Consider the following 15,267-nt stretch of genomic DNA (forward strand, 5'->3'; position numbering starts at 1 on the left):
TGTTCATTACAGCATTATTTTTAATAGCCAAGATATAGCAACACCCTATGTCCATTAATGGATGAATGGATTAAGAATATGTGATATATACAGAGGGTGCCAAAAAAATGTATACACATGTTAACAGATGGTCAACGTTGCTCAAGCAGTAGCTTTCCATAATCAGAAGTGTCTGGACGCTGATGGTAAACACTTTGAGCACCTTTTGTAATTGCAAAAGTCAAACGTGACTTGTATTCCTCTTTTGTTATCAGTATATATTGTGTATTACAATTTTAATAGTTTTTTTCCTTTCATAAAATGTGTATATGTATATATATTGGCACCCTCTGTTTACACACACACACACACACACACACACACACACACACACACACACACACGAGATGTTTGACAATTAAGTTCGCAAACTCACCACTGCTTGCATTGGCAGCACTGAAGAAACAGCTCAGTAAGGTTTCATAACTTGGTATATCAGGGTCTCACAGCTTTGTTCATGTCGACATGTGGTGGTGTCTTGCTGAATGGAATTCATTATTGTTGCGTGCTATTGTGTGCTGTTGCGAGAATGTCTAAGCTTGAATTAGAGCAATGAACAAACATTAAATTTCTTGTTAAACTTGGCAAGAGTGGAAGTGAAATCAGAGACATTTTAGTCCAAGTTTATGGGGAAAATGCCATGCCATGAAGAAAATGGCATTGTACAAATGGATTAAATGTTTTCCTGTGGGGAGAGAATGTGTCCCTGATGAAGAGCAGCCAGTAACTAGCAGAACTGATGAAAACATTGCAAAAATTCATCGAATTGTCAAATCATTGACTGACTGTGAGAAGCATAGCACACCAAGTAAACATGACAGAGAAACAGTTAGGAAAATCTTAACTGAGAATCTTGGCATGAGAAAGGTGTGGGCAAAAATGGTACCGAAGGAGCTCTTACATCATGACAATGCACCAGCTCACAGGCACTGTCTGTGAGGGAATTTTTAGCCAGTAAACAAATAACTGCATTGGAACACCCGCCCTACTCACCTGATCTGGCCGCCAATGATTCTTTCTTTACCCAAAGATAAAGGAAATACTGAAAGGAAGACATTTTGATGACATTCAAGACATCAAGTGTAATACGTCTTGACAGCTCTGATGCCTATTCCAGAAAATGAGTTCCAAAATTGCTTTGAAGGGTGGACTAGGCACTGGAGTTGGCATAGCATCCCAAGGATAGTACTTCGAAGGTGACTGTAGTGATATTCAGCAATGAGGTATGTAGCTCTTTTTCTAGGATGAGTTCGGGAACTTAATTGTCCTACCTAGTGTGTGTGTATGTGTGTGTATTAGAATACTATTCAGCCATAAAAAAGAATGAAATCTTGCCATTTGTGAAAACATGGATGGACCTTGAGGACATTATGCTAAGTGAAGTAAGCCAGACAGAAAAAGACAAATGTCGTATAATCTCACTTATATATAGAATTTAAAAATAACAACAATAAAACAAACTCATAGATACAAAGAACAGATTGGTGGTTGTCAGAAGAGGGAGACTGTGGGTGAAAAAAATGGGTAAAGGGGGTCAAAAGGTATAAACTTCCAGTTGTAAAATTATTAAGTCAGGGGATGTAATGTACAGCTTAATGGCTATAGTTACTAATACTGTATTGAATATTTAAAAGTTACTAAGAGAGTAGATCTTAGAAGTTCTCAACATAAGAAAACAATGTATAACAATGGTGATGAATATTAACTAGACTTACTGTGGTGATCACTTCACAATATATACAAATATTGAATCATTATGTGCAGCCCTGAAACTAATATGTCAATTATACTTCAATTAAAAAAAAGAAAAAAAAGTTTCCTCGACCTTGTTTGGATCCTGACTCAATTAAATGAATGCCATTTTTGAGAAAATTGTGGAATATGACCTTGTACTGGGTAATATGAGATGTTAAGGAATTATTATTTTGCTAAATATGAACATGGCATTTTGGATAGTTTCTCTTAAGGACTGCTTTCTGAAGAATTTTCAGATGCTATCACGTAATGTAAGGTAGAAGATGAAACATGATTGGAAGAATGTTGATAATTGGTATGTCAGTATGTGGAGTTCATGCTATACTTGCTCAATTTCTGTGCATGATTAAAATTTCCTATAATAAAAATTAAAAAGCTTACTAAGTATTACCAGCAAGAAATCTAATACCAGGTCTCACTGGGTTTGGATTTCAATCAATCTGGTGCCCTGAAAGTGGACAAAAAGAGAAGGGGCCTGCATGGAGGGAGCAAGAAGAAAGCGAGGTAGGAAAACCAGCAGAGTATATTGCCCATTTGTTGAAAATATATCCTGTCAGTCCCAGGCCCACTTCTTCCATGGCCCATAAAAGTTTATCGTTAAGAATCCCCAGCGAGCTGCCGCAAATGTGGGATGTGGAAGGACAATGTTGGCCCATTGGTGTAGAAAGCGATTTCTATTCTTGGTGGGTAGCTTCCCCGCCATCATCCAAGGCATCTCTGCCTGCGCTTATGGCCCCTGGAGTTGCTGCCTTATTTGCCTGTGAAGCAAGCAGATGAACAAATCGAGCCTAATTAAACCTATCATCATTGATATGTCAGCAAAATCTGGAGGAGGCTTGAAAAATGGGACTGCCTATTATTCAGGTACATGCTTTTGAAGTCCAGCATATAGATGGAGTAAATCACACAGGCTGATCTTAGAGGAAAAGTGGGGGATCTGCCTGATGAATGTGGTCTTCTTTCATGTTACAACTCCCTACAATTGTTTATTTGCAGGCCTGTTTGTTTGTTTTGAAAAAGAGTGACTTCAGAAATTAGTAAGTTAAAATATAGGAAGTGGTAGAATTACGTTTTAAAAAGCTTGTTCTTTGCAAAAATCAACAAAATAGGCAAACTATTAGCTAGTTACTCAAAAGAAATAAAAGGAAAAAGCACAATTACACAAAATAAGAAATTATAAAAAGATATTTCTTTTTGGAAGAAAAGAAATCTTAAAAGCCATAAAAATTATTCTGAACAATTCTATGGAAATAAATTGGAAAACCTAGTTGAAATGAATAATTTTCTAGGAAAACAAGGTTTATCAATTCTGAATGCAGTAAAGATCTAAGAGAAAACGTTATCAAGGAGCAACTAGCAAAGAAATAAAATTATCAAGGAGCCACAATCCTCAAAAGGCACCAGGCCAATCTATATGGTTTCACAGATGTTCTACCAAAACTCCAGAGTAGATACACTCAATGCTGTTTGAACTCTCCAGAGCAGAGATCAAGAAGGAAAACTTCCAACACTTTTTATCAAATGACTGTAATGCTGAGCAATAAACTTGAAAAATATTGCATTAAAAAAGCACATGTATGGGGGGGAGGGTGAGGGGATTGGAGGGCAGTCGGTGACCACAGGATGGCCACGGGGTTTGAAAATTAATCTGGGGAACGTAATTTGGTGGTTACCAGAGCGTAAGGGGGTTGGGGGGTGGGGGATGAGGGTGAGGGGGATCAAATGTACGGTGATGGAAGGGGAGCTGACTCTGGGTGGTGAACACACAGTGTGATTTATGGATGATGTGATACAGAATTGCACAACTGAAATCTATGTAATTCTACTAACAATTGTCACCCCCAATAAATTAAAAATAAATTAAAAAAAAAAAAAAAGCACATGTAGAAATTTAGCATTTGATAAAGGTGACATATTAAATCATTTGGAAAAATAGACATTTTCATAATGAGTACTGGGACAATTAACTGACCATTTGGAAAAAAGTAAGATTGAGTCCATAATTCACCCTATATACCAGGATAAACTCCAAGTGGATCAGAGATCTAACTGTAAAAAAACAACAGAAAAACCATACAGGTACTTGGAGGAAACATGGGTGAATTTATCTATTACCTGGGAGTGGGAACAATTCAGAAACAATAAAGGAAAATATTTTAAAACTCAAGTATATTAAAATAAAATAATAATTCGCATAGCAAGAAAAAGTTCAACTTACAATAAATATTTACTATTTATGTTACAAAAAAAGAACTAAACTCCCTAATATATAAGAGCTCTTAAAAGTCTAGAAGAAAAAGAACTGAAATCTATGAAAATTTTAGGCAAAAGACCTGAACAAATATGTCAGAGAAAAATAAATATAAATAGCAATTAAATGCACAAAAATATCCACAAATCTCATCCAGATAAGAAATATAAGCAAAACTTCATTGATATAACATCTCTCATATTGGCAAAAAATCCAAAAGTTTGAAAACAAACTCTATTGGTGAGGGAATGGAGAGGCATACATTGTTGTTTGGAAGTGGAATATAGCACAACTCTACATCAACCGGAATTTGGCAGTATGTAACAAAATGTTACACGAATTTACCCTTTGACTCAGCAATCCCACTTTTAGGCTCTGTCAGGAAGATATAATCCCAGAAAGACAAAATAATATATGCTATTCATTGTTATTCATTATGGTACTACCATGTTTCCCTGAAAATAAGACCTCGCCGGACCATCAGCTCTAATGCGTCTTTTGGAGCAAAAATTAATATAAGTATTATTATATTATATAATTATATTGTATAATTATATAACATAATAATAATATAATTATTATATTATATTATACCCAGTATTATATCATATATTATATCATATTATATTATACTATACCCAGTATTATATTATATTATACCCGGTCTTATATTATATTAAAATAAGACTGGGTTTTATATTAATTTTTGCTCCAAAACATGCATTAGAGCTGATGGTCCATCTGGCTAGGTCTTATTTTCAGGGAAACACGGTATTTGTAATATCAAAAGACCGTAAACATCTCAAAGATCTACTAAAATAAAGGACTGGTTGAATGAACTATGGTTACTTCCACACAATAGTGTACTAGGAAGTCATAAAAAAAGGAACAGAAAAAGATTTCTATGTACTAATATGGAGTGTTCTTGCTGAAAACAGCAAGATGCAGAACAATGTACATGTTTTTTTTGTGTTAGAAAGGAAGTAAAAAGATGATAGATGATAGATAAATAGACAGAATGGTAGATAGATATAGAGAAATGGATGGTAAATAGTAGAAAGGGAGAGATTTACTTATTTGTTATTTTCAAAATGAAACACTAGAAAAATAAATCAGAAACTAAGAAAATAGGCTATTTATGTGGGTAATAGAGTGGAAGGTATAAGAACAGAAACACTAATAATAAAAATTAGAGCAGAACTAAATGAAATAGAGAACAAAAAGAGAATAGAAAAAATTAATGCAACAAAGAGCTGGTTCTTTGAAAAGATTAATAAAATTAACAAACCTTTGTCTAGACTCACTAAGATAAAAAGAGAAAAGAAACAAATAAACAAAGTCAGACATGAAAGAAGTTACCATAGTTACCATAGAAATACAAAGGATTATACAAGAATATTTGTATGAAGGACTATGTTCTACCAAATTCAATAACCTAGAAGAAATGGACAAGTTCTTAGAAACATACAGGCTTCTTAGGCTGAATCACAAACAAATGGAAAATCTAAATAGACTGATCAACAGTAAAGAAATTGAATCAGTCATCCAAAACCTCTCCAAAAGCAAAATTCCAGGACCAGATGGCTTCACTAGTGAATTCTACCAAACTTTCAAAGAGGATCTAACACCTGTCCTCCTCAAACTCATCCAAAAAATTGAAGAAGAGGCAATACTTCCCAACTCATTTTATGAGGCCAACATTACCCTGATACCAAAACTTAGGTAAGGATAATACACAGAAAAAAAGAAAATTAGACAAATATCTCTGATGAATATAGATGCAAAAATCCTAAACAAAATTCTAGCAAATCGAATACAACAGTACATTAAAAAGATTATACGTCATGATCAACTGGGGTTCATCTCAGGGGCACAAGGATGGTTCAACATATGTGTATGTATATCAATCAGTGTGACACACCACATAAACAAAATAAAAGATAAAAATGATATGATTATGTCAATAGATGCAGAAAATGCATTTGACAAAATACAACATCCATTCATTATTAAAACACTTAATAAAATGGGAATAAAGGAAAATACCTTAACATATTAAAGACCATATGTGACAAATCCTCAGCTAATATCATAATTAACAGTGAAACACTGAGGCCTTTTGCTCTACATTCAAGAACAAGACAGGGTTGCCCCCTGTCACCACTGTTTTGGTTTTTTTTAAATTGGGGAATATGGGGAAAGAGTGTGATTTTCCAGGATGTCAAGTCATTGTTTTTCAATCTAGTTGTGAGTGGCGCAGCTCAATTCCAAGGCAAGTCGTTTTCAATCTAGCTGTGGAGGGCGTAGCCCACTGTCCCATGTGGGACTTGAACTGGCGACTTGGTGTTATGAGCACCGTGCTCTAACCACTGAGTCAACCAGCTGCCCACTGGTAGCTCAGCTGCAAGCTCAAGCTGTTGTCAATCTAGTTGTGGAGGGCGCAGTTCACTGGTCTATGTGGGAATTGAATTGGCAATCTTGTTGTTAAGAGCTTGCACTCTAACTAACTGAGCCATCCTGCTGCCCCACCACTGTTATTCAACACAGTATTGGAAGTCCTAGACAGAGCAATCAGGCAAGAGAAAGAAATAAAAGGCATCTAAATTCGGAATGAAGAAGTTAAATCGTCACTTTTTGCAGATGACATGATTTTTTATATAGAAAACCCTAAAGATTCCATCAAAACACTATTAGAAACAATAAACAATTACAGTTAAGTTGCTGGCAACAAAATTGATGTACAAAAATCAATTGCATTCCTATATACTAACACTGAAATTTCAGAAAAAGAAAACCACTTCCTTATCCAATTGCAACAAAAAAAAATAAAATACCTAGGAATAAAGTTAACAAAGGATGTGAAGGAACTATACACTGAAAACTATAAAACATTTTTTAAAATAAATTGAAGACATCAAATACATTTCATGTTCATGGATTGAAAGAATCAACATAGTTAAAATGGCCATATTACTCAAAGCAATATACAGATTTAATGCACTCCCTATCAAAGTCCAATGGCATTTTTAAAAGAAATAGAAAAAAATATCAGCACATTTGTGTGGAATCACAAAAGACCCCAAATAGCCAAAGCAATCCTAAGAGAAAAGAATAAGGCTGGGGTGTCACACTCCCTGACTTCAACTTGTAGTACAAAGTAACAATAATCAAAATAGCATGGTATCGGCAGAAAAAACAGATATACAGACCAATGGAATAGAATTGGAAACCCAGAAATAAACCTGCATATATATGAGCAGACAATTTTTGATATATGGGCAGATAATTTTCAACAAAAGAGCCAAAAACATACAATGGAAAAAAGACAGCCTCTTCAATAAATGGTGCTGGGAAAATTGGAAAGCCACATGTAAAACACTGAAACTAGATTTGGGGAATATAATCAATAATGTTGTAAAGAATTTGTAGGGTATCAGATGGGCACTTGTCTTATTAGGGAGAGCACTTCATGGACGGTGTAGATGCCTGACCACTGCACTGTACACCTGAAGCTGAATAATACTGAATGTCAACTATAATTTAATATATAGTCACAGGATGTGGAGTACAGCATAGGGAATAGAGTCAATGGAATTATAACAGCTATATACAATGTCAGAGAGGTAGTAGTTTGGGGTTATCACTTCATGAGGGATGTAAATGTCTAACTGTTACATTATTTTGTACACCTGAAACTAATAAAACAAAAATTAAAGAAAGACACATCCTTAGCAAGGTCAAAAAGAATGAAACTAGACTGCTATCTGTCACCATATACCACAATTAACTCAAAATGTATCCAAGATCTAAACATAAGACCTGAAACAATAAACTGCATAGAAGAAAACATAGGTACTAAATTTATGGACCTTGGATTCAAAGAGGATTTTATGAATTTGACCTCAAAGGCAAGGGAAGTAAAAGCTGAAATAAATGAATGGGACTATATCAAACTAAAAAGCTTCTGCACAGCAAAAGAAACCATCAACAAAACAAAGAGGCCACCAACCAAATGGGAGAAGATATTTGCAAACAATGCTTCTGGTAAGGGGCTAATATCCAAAATATATAAAGAACTCATACAAGTCAACAACCTAAAAACAAACAATCCAATTAAAAAATGGGCAGAGAACATGAACAGAAACTTCTCCCCAGAAGACATATAAATGGCCAACAGATACATGAAAAAATGCTCAACTTCACTAACTATTAGGGAAATGTAAATCAAAACCACAATGAAAGGATGGCTACCATCAACAAGACAAATAACAGCATGTGTTGGAGAGGCTGTGGAGAAAAGGGAACCCTCATACGCTGTTGGTGGGAATGTCAATTGGTACAGCCACTATGGAAAACAGTTTGGAGTTTCCTCAAAAAAAATTAAGAATAGAATTACCATACAACCCAGCAATCCCTCTCCTAGGTGTCTAACCAAAAATTCTGAAAACATTTATCCATAAAGATATATGAGCTGTGATAAAAAAATATACGGTGTATGTTTAAATTTAAAAAAATTATTACAGTAAAACACATTACCATTAATCCCCCTCAAAATATTCCCCCTCACGTCGAACACACTTATCCCATCATTCTTGCCACTTTCTGAAGCAGTTCTGGAAGTTCTCTTTTGTGAATGTGTTTAGTTGCACTGTCATGGCTGCCTTGATGTCCTGAATAATTTTGACCTTTGGGAAGAGCCAGAAGTTGCAGAATGCCAGATCTGGTGAATAAAGTGGATGAGGACACACTGTAATGTTTTTATTTGACAGAAATTGCCATACCAGAAGCGATGTGTGACATGGAGTCTTTCTGTTGTGATCAAGAAATACGGTGAATGCTGCTGCCGAGGGCCATCCAATGGAAAGGCAGGATCTTCAATACAGGAAGTGGCACATTCAACTTTAGTAACAGTGTGTGACAAGCTTCAACTTGTTCAGTGCTGTCAGTCAGGTGTGAGCCACAGTTGAGAAAAGGTGTGTTTTAAAGTGTGCCATAAATCATCCTACATCATGACAATGCTCCATGTCACACATCGCTTCTGATATATGAAATTTCTGTCAAATAAAAACATTACGGTGTGTCCTCATCCACCTTATTCACCGGATCTGGCACTGTGTGACTTCTGGCTCTTCCCCAAAGTCAAAATGATTCAGGACATCAAGGCAGCCATCACAGTGCAACTAAACACACTCACGAAAGAGAACTTCCAGAACCGCTTCAGAAAGTGGCAAGAACGATGGGATAAGTGTGTTGGAAGCGAGGGGGGAGTGTTTGGAGGGGGATTAATGGCGATGTGTCTTTTACTGTAATAATTTTATTTATTTATACATTCACTGTATTGTTTGATCACACCTCAAATGTACTCCGATGTTCATCGCAGCATTATTTATGGTGATCAAGACAGGGAACAAAATGGGGTCTAATGTATGGTGATGGAAAGAGAACTGATTCTGGGTGGTGAACACACAATGTAAGATATAGATGATGTATTACAGAATTGTACAGCTGAAATCTATGTAACTTTACTAACAATTAACACCCCAATAAACTTTAAAAGAAAATAAAAAATAAAAATAAATTTAAAAAAAGATTAAGTTCACTTGTCACCATAAAAAAACAACCAAAGTGTCTTTTGATAGATGACTGGATAAAGAAGTGTGGTATATATACACACTGGAATACTACTCTGTTATAAGATGAAATACTGCCATTTGCAACATGGATGGATCTCAAGATGATTATGCTAAGTGAAATAAGTGAGACAGAAAAAGTTGAGAACCATATGACTTCACTCATAAGTGGGATGTAAAACTGAAAGCCACAAAGGAACAAGACAAGCAAAAAAAGAAAGAAAAACTCATAGACACAAACAACAGATTAGTGGTTACCAGAGGGTAAGGGTGTGGAGGGCTGGTAGAAGAGGGTAAATGGGGTCAAATATATGGCGATGAAGGAGAACTGACTCTGGGTGGTAAGCGCACAATGTGATATATATAGATGGTGTATTATAGAATTGTACATTTGAAATCTATGTAATTTTATTAACCAATGTCACCCCAATAAATTTAATTTTTAAAAAAGAATAGAAACACTACTTCTCTGAGGATTCCATTTTATGTAGTTTCAACTTTTTAGCCACTGAAATGTTTTACTGTGGTATAAGACCTAAATTAAGGCTTGATATGATATGCTACCTTGACATCTGATAAAATCAGGAGGACCTTGAACTGCAAGTTCCCCTCCTCACTCTGCTCCAGTAGGTAAGGTCCTTCAGCCAAACAACCCTCCTTATTAAAGACTCGGCTCAGTTCCTGCCTATTTCTGAGCAGAGAGAAGGTTTCAGTTCCCTGCCAGCCCATAGAATTATTCAAACAAGCCCATCACATCCTCCCATAGGAACCAGGGGCACCCCACCCTCCGGATACTACAAAGCCTGCCTCCCACAGCTCCTGGTTGTTCAGGCTATTCCTGAGTGCAACCTTTGTGTGGCCCTGCATGAAGTACAGTGTCCTCCCCCAGGGTTTTGAGTATATGTGACTAAGAAACTCCTGTCTATCTTATTAGCTGTCCACTGTCAAGTATCGTGTGTCCAGCTGTTTCCTAATCCTAAGCCTAGAATCTTTCCCTCATCAATGGGTGAATAGGAGTAAATTGAAACATTTACATATTCAAAAACAAAACAAAACTTAAAGAAAACAACCAAACCTAAGAATATATCAAATTCGTAGTATAATCATTCAAATCATTCAGAAAAAAGAATTATTACAATTGACTTTTGACTGTTCATCTTCAGTGGAATATATCCCAAGATTTAATGGTAACAGTACTATAACCTGAAAGTTATTTTATGTATTTGTAAGACAGAGAAAATTGGGAAATAGATTAGTAGGGAGCAAGATTTTCAGTGGAAACGAAAAGGATACAAATATAACATCAAAGAAGTTAAGAAAAATTGTAATGTTAAATATTAACTGGAACTATCAATGAAAATTCATGATTTTTAATATACATGTTATATATGTATACTGTATACGTATGTATACATATGTATGTCTGTCCATGGAAAAGGTCTTGATGCAATGGCATCCTTGTAGTAATGCGTATCACTAGCCCAATTATCTCGGTTTCCATATTCTGTTCCCCAGTTAAAGGAACCAGGACTTGGAGAAATGGCTCGAGTAATTACAAAGTGAGAATAAAACATCTAATTGTTCCAGAAAGCACAGAAGTGCTCAAATATGACATGCAAGCCAATTGACAGGAGCTACCACTGGTAATATGTGATATAATTTAAACATCAAAACTAATTACTATAATTCATTGAACACATTGAATAAATAAAAATCCACAGGTCTATGCTTATTCTCAAACAAACAAATGAACGAACAAACAAACAAATTTCCCAGCCCCAAAGGTGACATATCATCTCTGTATTCAGAAAACCGGTAATTAAAGGGTAACTAGAATTAATCCTCCATAATTGGGAGGAACTATAATTCATCCTTTGCTGATGAATGAAATTTTAAAAAATTCTTTTCGAGCAGAAAGGAAAGCCAGATAATAAATGAAGGAAGAATGATAGAATTAGAAAGTTACCCACACTGCAATCTTTAATAAAGCAATTTTTTTTCAGGCAAGAGTAATCAGTAAATATTCAATCTAGTAAGTGAAAGGTTGGTGGGGAAGAGGACATTAGATGCACAGTGCCAGATGACTTGGCAATGACAAAAGGAAAATGTGTTTCTACAGTGGAAAGATCTGACTGTCAGCACTTTAACCTAGTGATCAAATTAACATCACAAATAGGGAAGCAATGAGACAACATGTGCCTGCTGAGATGATGTAACATGAACTATGCAGATCATCTAATGCAGTGTTCTTACCAAAATATGTAATCTGAATCTACTGGTCTAGTATCTTCACATTGTTAATGTCACGGAAAAAAACGTAAGAGTCTAGATTAAAAGAAACATAATAATCAATGCATGATTTTATCGTAGAACAAACTGCTATAGCTGATATTTTGGGGACAATGGAAAATTTTATTATGGACTAGTTAGCAGGTGATATAAAGAAATTATTGTAATTTTTTAGGGGCAATATGGTATCATAGTATAAGGATATAGTTTTAGAAGATACTTGCTGAATTAATTGTGATGTAAGTGTCGTAAGATTGCAAATTTCTTTAAAATGGTTCAGCAAAAGTTAGCAAATATAGCAAAATGCTAATGATATTTCTGAGTGATGGGTATATGACATAGACTTGTTAGTCTTTCAACTTTTCTGTATAACTGAAAATGTTTATAATAAAAAAATTATAAGAAACAATTGTCATTTTACACCATCTGCTTTATATTAAATACAACAGAATCACTTCTACTTCTGAGTAAGACATGTGCAAGCTTGCAGCTGACAATGCTCTTCACTGAAAAAAAAAACTAAACAAACTAGGTAAAATTCAAAAATCCTCTAATGTTTAAAGGTTACAAAAAGATGCTGATACAGTAGGGACTAAAGGGACCGAGATTCTAACTCCGCAAGAACTGTGCAGAGAGATGTGATGGTTTCTGCAGCCTTTTTTGTTTTGGGGGTATTTGCCAAATCTGGACACAGGGCAACAGGCTGAGCACCTGCACTTTGCCCGAGTGCAGGGTCACTGCTGGGTACAGAGAAACCAGAGCCCTTTGGTGGTCTCATGGAAAGGCAAAACTAGAGACTTGAAGGGCTGATGTCCAGAGAGTAAAAGAAGGACAGAGGACTGAGCCTAATGCACAGGCTATTTTCTTCCACATTTTGGAGCTGTATAGGGCATTAGGCTAAACAGTTAAGAAAACTGCTGAAAAGCTGAATAAGGTTTTCTGTGGTCTCACTGTGAAGTGGATGAGGTTTGAGTTCAAGACTACCATGTGAGGGTGTCCCAGCGAAAATGCCAGGCTCTCAGTCAAAAGGTCTTGAAAACCATTCTTGAGGAACATAAAAGAATCAGAGGTAGACAGACCCTTTCAAAACTGCAACCAACCAGCCTCAACTCTGCCTACTCCCTGATTAGTTTAGAGGGATCAGCTCTCACTCTATCTGCTCATCAGAGGAAAAGCTAACGCCTCTTGAGGAAAGTTTACATTATCTGGATCCTTATAATGCTTACCACAGATCTAAGTGCCACATGAAGATGATAATGTCCAAAGCATTAAAAAAAAAAAATCCTTTTTGTGCTCCTATTGAAGAACAAAGAAAAACTTTCCCATCCCTAATCCTCTGAGTCTCTTCTCACACGTCCTTGCCCGTGCCTAAACCAATCCTTTGGCAAGGACACTGATATGATCATGATGGACTCACACCAGTTAAGGTTCATCACCCCCCTCACTCCCAGTGGGCCTGGAGAGGGACCCGGCATGTTTAGAAAGACATGGCCTCTTAGAAGAGGATGAACCCAATCAGAGCTCTGTTAGCAAGGAAGGAGGAAGCAGCCATTGAGTAGGCAATCAGCAGAGTTGCCAAGACATCTACCAGCTATTAGCATGGGACCTTCGGCAAGCTATCCAAACTCTTTGAGCCACAATTTTCTCATCTGTAAAATTTAGATGATAATAATACCTCAAAAAGCTGCTGTATGTATCAATAAAACTATATATATATATACACATATATATATATATAGTCAACTATATATACATATACATATATATATATAGTCACTTACCAAATGTCTAGCTTATTTTTAATGTTCCAGTAGTGTTGGCTATTATTGTTCCATCATGGTTTTGAGTTCCTTCTTTGGATATGTTTCAGTTGTTAGTGGTCCTTTTAAGCATGACAACCCAACTCCAACCCCAACCCATATGTCAGGTGTGTGCTGAACAGCCCAGACAGTGGGACTCGTACCCATCTTGCTCTCGCTTTTCAACATGGCACTGACAGCTGGAGAGGCACCTCCAGCAGAGTGTAAATTGAGGTCCACAGGGAAGATATTCTTTCCCTGTCATTCACTCCCTCTGGTGCCCAATTCTCCCCTTAAGAATTTATTTATTTATTACTTTTCAATTAATAAAAGTATTCAGAGGCGAGCCACTGGGATACAAGAAACACAGCATAGATATGACACATGTTCCAAGAGCTCCATTTTTACTAAGAGCTTTGGGGTGGGTGGGGATGTAGAGTTAAATAATTTTATAAGATGTATACTCAAATCAAGTTTAATGAAAGTAATTTTTATTTTACTTTAATACCGACATAAACATTAGCTGCAGAAGAATGCAAAATCTCCATGGATTTTACAAATAATATGAAGACTTGAAAACTTCCATTAAGAGTGGCTGATTGACTACCTTCTTCTGCCATTGGGGTTTCCTGTAGGAAAGGTTTAGAAGCAGTTTGCTTCAGACTAAATAACTATTCTGGGCTCTTTTTTTAAAAAAAAATGCAAATACTAAGAATATCTACTGAGTTTAGCTGAGAATAACTTTGAATAACAGGAGTGATGGGGAAGCACACTGGCAATGGATACCTGTGGGAGAGGTAGCAGTCCCCAAAAAACTAGGAAAAATGTGTTAAATGGGGGAGAAAGGGAAAAGTAGACACTATTTACTCCAGGGCCACTCTGGGAGCTTTAGTGAAATATCGCACTGATGAAGCAATAGAGAGCAGAGGCTAAGAGTGGACAAATGCTCTTGACTGTGTCACATGCAATTTTTATCACCCTGGTCGATGTAATCTAAGCCTTAGTTCTTCTATTGCCCAATGGGCACAACGGCACCTCTTTTATTGTGTTCATGGGGAGAATCAAGTTAAGGAAATCGTAGACAAAGTACTTAGTGCAGTTCTTGACACAAAGTTAAGTGTTTAATATATGTGATATAACCTACAAGCCTACTTTACCAACTCAAGAGCCCAAACAGCCTCTTTTTGTAATTATTGAAATTAATATCTACCAGCGGCTGTCACCAGAATGTTAGTTCTCCCTTATCTGGGGACATGCCCAGCTGTGATAATCCTAACACCAGGGGCGTGTTTTGTGCAAGAAGTTATTCCAATAAGTGGGCAGTTCAGTCTTATCTTTGGTCATGTAATTACTTACTCTTGGTAACTGCTTCAGAACAGGAGAGAACACGATCCCTTTGCTAGTCAGTTGGCATAACAAAATGAGCTGGTTATAAGCAGGTTGTGAGGCAACAAAGATAAATCAGACAGAGAACTGTTTCTAAAACAACTCACCCTCTGGGTAG

Source organism: Rhinolophus ferrumequinum, chromosome 20 (genome assembly GCF_004115265.2).
Source record: "Rhinolophus ferrumequinum isolate MPI-CBG mRhiFer1 chromosome 20, mRhiFer1_v1.p, whole genome shotgun sequence".
Classification (NCBI taxonomy): Eukaryota; Metazoa; Chordata; class Mammalia; order Chiroptera; family Rhinolophidae; genus Rhinolophus; species Rhinolophus ferrumequinum.